Raw genomic sequence first — 6870 nt, 5'->3', positions numbered from 1 at the left:
GTCAGTTGTCAGTTGCCCCATCTGGTTTAGCAGGGGTCCAACATTGCCCTTGCTTTTCCTCCGGCTCCCCACGTATCTGAAAAAGGAGAATCCCTTCTTTGGGGGATGGAGGCATCCATCTGCTGGCCTGACTTGTTGTCTTGGGAGGTTTGCAGCTTGAATGGAGCCCAGATCTGAGATGTCATGAAAGGATTACTGAGACTCATGTGGCCCTATGATGACTACCCCATGCTGCTCATCCATGTGGGCACCAGTGATTTCTGCCAGGGGTGACCCTGAACAGATCAAAAGTGACTACTGTGGTAAGGGTGAAAGGATCAGGGTGGTGTTCTCCTTGATCTTTCTAGTCAAGTAGAAGGGCTCAGGTAAGAGCAGAAGCATCTTACAGATCAATGCATGGTTGTGCAGGTGGTGTTGCCAGTAGGGCTTTGGCTGCTTTGACCAAGAGATGTTGTTCAAGAAGGATTGCTAGAAAAACACGGGATCCACCTGATAAAGAAAGGAAAGAGCATCTTTTTTGGACAGGCTTGCTAACTTAGGAGGAGGGCTTTAAAGTAGGTTGTCTGGGGGATATAGGCCAGAGCCCTGAAATAAGTGGGGAAGCAGGTAACCTAGAGCAAGCACAAGCAAGAGGGGAAAATGGAGGAGACCTTTTTCTTCCTGAAAAAGTAGGACAGTCAACCAGTTACCTCAGGTGTGTATACCTGAATGCATGGAGCCTGGGAAATAATCAGGAAGAACTGGAAGTTTTCATGCAGTCATGGAACTATGACATAATTGGAATAACAGAGTTGGTGGGATAATTTGTATTACTGGAGCACTCTCATGGATGGGTAGAAACTTTTCAGGAAGGACATGCAGAAGAGAAGAGGAAGAGGAGTTGTCTTTTATGTAAAAGAGCTATATGATAGCTCCAATATGAACCTGAAGGCAGAGATATTAAAAGTTTCTGAGTTATGGTCAGAGGAGAGAACAGCAAGGTTGTTGCAGTGGGTGCCTCCTGTAGACCACCAATCTTGGAGGATGACGTGCATGAGACTTTCTTTAAACAGCTAGGGGAAGTTTCCCAATCACAGGATCTGGTTCTCTTGGGAGATTTCAGTCACCCTGACATCTGGTTGAGAGGGCAATAGTCATGCGCAGGCAACCCAGGAAGTTTTTGGAGAATGTTGCAGACAACTTGCTGCTAAGAGTGTTGGAGAGCCTAACCAGGGGCCATACTTTTCTTCATCCTGCTGCTTATAAATAGGGAAGAATTGGTGGGGAATGTAGAAGTGGGTGGCAGCTTGGGCAGTGGCAACCATGATATGATTGAATTCAGGATCCTGAGGAAAGGAAGGAAGAAGAGCAGCAAAGTAAGGACCCTGGACTTCAAAAAGCAGACTTTGACTTGCTCTGGGAACTAATGGGCAGCATCCCAACTGAGAGGCCAGACTGAGTGGGAAAGGAGTCCAGGAGAGCTGGTTGCACTTTAAAGAAACCTTAGGGTGCAGGAATGAACCATCCTGATACACAGGAGGACTAGCATGTATGGCAGAAGACCAGGTTAGTTTAGCAGTGAAGGCTAGTTTGTGTGAGCTAAAACACAAAAAGGAAGCTTACGAGAAATGGAGACTTGGACAGATGACTAGGGAGGAGTATAAGAGTATTGTTTGGATATGCAGGGATGAAATCAGGAAGGCCAAAGTGCAACTGGCAGATAGCAAGGAAAATGAAGGGTAAGAAGAAAGGTTTCTACAAGTATGTCAGCAACAAGGGGAAGATCAGGGAAAGTGTGGGTCCTTTTCTGAATGGTGGAGGCAACCTAGTGACAGATGATGCAGAAAAGACTGAATCACTTGATGCCTTTTTTGCCTCAGTCTTCACAGGCAAGGTCAGCTCACAAACCAATGCATCCAACAGCATCTTTTGGGGAGGAGCCAACAGTGGCAAAAGAAAAGGTTAGGGACTATTTAGAAAATCTGAACGTGTACAAGTTCATGGGGCTGGATGTGATGCACTTGAGTGTGCTTGGGGAGTTGACCGACATGATTGCAGAGACACTGGCCAGTATCTCTGAAAACTCATGGTGGTCGGAAAAGGTCCTGGATGACTGGAAAAGGGCAAACATAGCGCCCATGTTTAAGAAAGGGAAGAAGCAGGATCTGGGTGACTACAGACCCATCAACCTCACCTCAGTTGCTGGACCTTACGGTATCCCTTTCTAAGCATGTGGAGGAGGAGAAGGCATTGAAGAACAGTCAGCATGGATTCACAAAGGGCAAGTCACATCTGACCAACCTGATTGCCTTCTACAATGAGATGACTGGCTCTGTGGATGTGGGGAGAGCAATCACTCGCCCCCCAGCCCCTGCTGCATTGGCCCCAGATGGGGAGTCAAGGTGCACCTCTTGCTGCTCCATGGCCCCCCGGAACGGCTGCGGGCTTGGGGGCTGTGTCAACCTTTTCCCAGGGGTGCATGCCCCCATGTCTGGATGTGGGATGATGGTAGGCTGCCACTGCAGGCTGGGGCCAGTGACAGCACCAAGCTGATTTTTTCCACTGCTTGAGGTGGGTGCCGAGCACCAGGAACAGCCCAGTGTACCTGGATCTGGATGCAGGATGACAGCAGGCTGCCACTGCAGGCTGGTGGCAGCACTGGTCTCTTCCCGGTGCTCGTGCCGCCCCCCCCTCCAACTGAGAATTCTCGTTGCAGCTGGTGCCAGCCACTCTCGGAGCCACTGCAGTGGGGGCTAGGGTGAGTGTGGACAAGCTGATTATGGGGAACTTTTTGACTATAAGGGTGGTCAGGCTTTGGATCAGGCTACCTAGAGAAGTTGTGGAATCTCTGTCCCTGGAAGTTTTCGAGAACAAATTGGACAGACACTTGTCTTGGATGGTTTAGTTAGAGATGATCCTACCTTGAGCAGGGGGCTGGATTAGATGACCTTGTGAGTTCTCTGTTAGCCCTACTTTGATATGATTTTATACAGTTGTAGAAAGCAGTGGACAATTAGACTTGTGATGATGAGCCTCAAAGTTCTCAATGCCTTCACACCATGGCCTAATCTGCAGCCCATTGAAATAAAGAGTTTCCATAATTTTGAAGATCCTTTCAAATGAAGCACTGCATCTAGGAAATGTGACTGAGAAAGTCGGTATTCAGTACTATCTGATTTAAACTGACAGGCATATGGTAAGGGTCTCAGGGATGAGACTATTTTCTCCTCTGAAAGCTTGAATGCCACCTTCACTTATGTGACATATAGCTTTGATTTGTGCATACTTTCAGTGAGATGTGCCATGTATCTCAATGAAATGACATGAAATTGTCATTCTGCTGTCATGGATTGTGTGCACTTTTGGGGCCCTCTTGCTCACAAGAAAGGGAAGTATATGTGCTGTGCATCTTATGAGGCTGATGGAGAAGGGAAATAAAACTGGAGTTTAGCATGTTGAAATGAACCTTAGGCAGATATTTCTGATGTGTGTCTGAATCCAAAACAATACCTTTTGGCTCTGTGAAATCATACTGGAAATATTGTGAGAACTGACACTTTTGCAAGATTTCTAGTACTTCCTGCTTGAAATTGGAGAGGAATTGCTATTTATAGATTCATAGATAGTGAGGCTGGAAGGGACCTTGGAAGTTCACTGGGTCCAGTCCCCTGCACCAGGTAGGAAAGATAATTGGGGGTCAGGTGAGCATACCAAGACTCAGATGGGCCCCAGCACAGTCCCTGCTGGCCACTGACAAGCTGACCAGGGAAAGCATGGGGATCACACTGAGGCTTGACTGGGCCCCAGTGCCATCCCTACTGGCCCTCAATCAGCTGATGGGGGCAGCATGGGACCGATGCTGGGACTTGGATGGGCCTTGGTATGGTTTCTGTTGGCCCCAATCATCTGAGTCTCAGATTGGGATCAGTTAATCAGGGACTAGCAGGGACTGCACTGGGCCCCATCTGAGTCTGAGCATGGGAATCATGTTGCTCCTGATAAGCTAATCAGTAGCTGGCTCTGGGGACTTGAATCAGCTTGGTGGGTACTCAGAGATGGCCAACAATCAGCTAACTGTTGGGTTTGTTTACCAGTGCAGATCCTGGGCTCCTCTGTACTAGCATGTAGGGCACAATTGGGGTCTGGTCCACAGTCTGAAAATCAGACCTCTTGCCATGCAAGTGCAGCATGGCAGGAGACATGATTGTTGGGATCGTGGATAAGATCCCATCACACCTTCAACTGAACATCTGTCAGTGGTCTTAGTGTGTCTTCATGATGATGGAAATCAGTGCTAATGGTGCTCCACTGCTTTGTTTTATGCTCTCAGTCACCATTATCCTATGTGATCCAGGTACAGTCTTGTTTCAGAATGGTGACTAGAGGTAAATACTAGTGAGATGAGAAAAAACAATTAAAATCAGAATACTTAAGCCTACGTATAGTCATTAAGTTTTTGATCTCCCAGTGAAGGGGACTCTTGAAAGGCTGATTTGTAATATTCTCATTTACCCACTAGAAATTTAATGATCACAAATTGATTTCATGTAAACCTCAAATTATCGTTGTTGTTGTTGTTGTTGTTATATAGCTTTCTGATGTGCTTTTCTGGATCTTTGTGTTTTTGTATTATTTATGCTAACATCTCTTTGTGTGTGTTCAGTGTAGAAGTATACCATTTTAATATAGGAGTCTTTTTTGTTTGTTTGTTTAAATCGCATCCATTCAGTTCAGCAATCCTCTGGTAAGGGATTACCAGGAAAGTTTTTAGGATGAGAAGATAAACACCATCACTTATGGTCATATCTTTCAAATGTCTCATTTTATCTGGGAAATCAAATGTGTTAAAAGAGATCACATATCCTTTCTATATATTGACTGTGCAGCTAATTAAAAATGTGTTTCTTTTGAAAGAAGGAAAAAAAAAATCCTGGGCCTAGTGTGACTTCAATTTTCTCATAATCGGAACCCACTGGAAAAAATACATGTGCATTATCACCTTCTTTAGGTTGGATTCTTTAATGTGGTTTCTGAACAAACATCTTATTAAAAGCAAGATGTACTATTGTACCCAATTTATTAGCACCCTGCAGGGCCTCTAGCTTTATATAAAGAACTTACTGTGCTGCTAAGAAATGCTTCCTGCAGGCAGCTGTTGTCTCAGTATGTATTTTCCAGAGTCTTCAATGACTTTGTATCACGTTTATATGAGCCTAGTCATTATTATTTTTCCATTTTATATTCCAGCTGCAGAATAGAGTTAGTAATTTTAAGTTTGCGATAAGTGAACCTTAAAAGCAATTTTACTATCCTGGGTATATATGGTTTGTTTGTTTTTTCTTTGGAAAAAATGACATTGTATAATTCTGTTTTTATCTCTCCATTTTCAAATCAAACATCCTCTGTCTAATATTAAAAATACTTCTTCACTAAATGCCAGGCCTGCCTAGCATAACATGGGATTGAAGAGGCAGTCTTGAGTTTCTTTTCCTGAATATGAATCATTAGTACTGATAAAGTTTGTACAGGTCAAATTAAGCTCTGAATTGGAGCTTTGTCTTCATATGGAATTCAGGAAATTACTGGATCTGTGAGCAGTAAGAGAGTTAGGGCCATGAACATTGGCTCATTTCTATTGGTGAACATTTTGTGAGAGAGTTTCCAGGAGAGGGAGCAGTAAAGATGTTCACCCTACAGCTGCCCCCTCTTCCCTGCTCTGTCTTCACTAGACTGGGGTGATCCTAGTCTGGACAAGATGTGGGGAACAGTGGCTGCTCCATCTCCTCCAGTCCCTACTGAAGAGTGGAGTAGCAGGGAATGACACCCTGAGTGTCCAGGCTGACACCCAGGTCTGGGGAATGGTTGCTGGGCACTGGTCTGGAGCAGAGGGCTGGAGCAGTGGTGCAGCCCTCCCTCCCACTCCTCAGACCAGGGTTTCTCGTCGGAAGAGCAGGCGTAGAGCAAAGAGTAGCTGCTCCTCTGCTCAGCACAGGTGACCTGGAGCTGAGTGGAGGTAGTACCGTGGAAAACTCCCTGTTTCTCAGACTGGAGATCCCAGTTGGAGTGGCTAGCGGGGGGGGGGTTCCTTTGCTGCTCCATTTTCTTCCTGAACTGGTCTGGGAGGGGACTAGAGCAGCAGTTAAATGCCACATGTCTGTTGCCTCAACCAGGCAGTCCCCATCCTAGGAAGTGGGGTAAGTGTTGCCCTACTTCCTTACTCCCGTCCTGGCCTAGGAGGGTGGGGGGGATATAAAAATTCTCTCTCTTCATTCTTGAGAAACTCTTTCACACAGAAATCTGTCTTTCCCTTGGGAAAAATTGAGTAAATTCTTACATCCTTGTCATTTCTACAGGGAGAACATTTCATAGACATTAGGGCTGGAAGGGACCTTGTAAGATCATCGGGTCTAGCCCCTTGCACCAGGCAGGAAAGATAACGGGGTCAGGTGACCCCAGCAAGGCGATTATCCAGTCTCCTCTTGAAGATCTCCAGGATAGGCAATTGCACCACCTCTAGAGGGAGCTTATTCCACAGTCTGGACACCCTGACCATGAAGAAGTTTTTCCTAATGTTGAGCCTGAATCAGTCTTCCACGAGTTTGTAGCCATTACTTGTAATTTTCCCTTCAGGTGCCTAGTGAACAGGTGCTCACCGAGCCCTTGATGTACTCCCCGAGGGTAGCAGTAAGCTGCTATCAGGTCTCCTCTCAGCCTTCTTTTCTTCAGGATGAAGAATTCCAGATCCTTCAGCCTTTCATAGATTTCATAGACATTAGGGCTGGCAGGGACCTCGGAAGATCATCAAGTCCAGCCCCCTGCCCAAAGGGCAGGAAGTCAGCTGGGGTCATAGGATCCCAGCAAGATAAGCATCCAATTTACTCGTGAAGGTGT

The 6870-nt window shown here is 46.0% G+C and overlaps 1 protein-coding gene and 1 long non-coding RNA gene across 7 annotated transcripts in view; one reads left to right on the top strand and one right to left on the bottom strand.

Moving 5' to 3' along the window:
- CACNA2D1 (calcium voltage-gated channel auxiliary subunit alpha2delta 1) overlaps positions 1-6870 on the top strand; it is a 558706-nt gene that overhangs the window by 204791 nt on the left and 347045 nt on the right. The window lies entirely within an intron of this gene.
- LOC109315773 overlaps positions 2191-6870 on the bottom strand; it is a 24807-nt gene continuing 20127 nt past the window's right edge. The window contains exons 2-3 of the long non-coding RNA XR_002102608.1: positions 3531-3535; positions 2191-2203 (exon numbers count right to left, since the gene is read on the bottom strand). This is a non-coding gene — a long non-coding RNA (uncharacterized LOC109315773). The remainder of the gene's footprint in view (positions 2204-3530; positions 3536-6870) is intronic.

Source organism: Crocodylus porosus, unplaced genomic scaffold, assembly GCF_001723895.1.
Source record: "Crocodylus porosus isolate Cpor-Errol unplaced genomic scaffold, CroPor_comp1, whole genome shotgun sequence".
Classification (NCBI taxonomy): domain Eukaryota; kingdom Metazoa; phylum Chordata; order Crocodylia; family Crocodylidae; genus Crocodylus; species Crocodylus porosus.
Note: the sequence above shows the minus strand (reverse complement) of the source record. Positions and strands in the feature narration are given on the sequence as shown.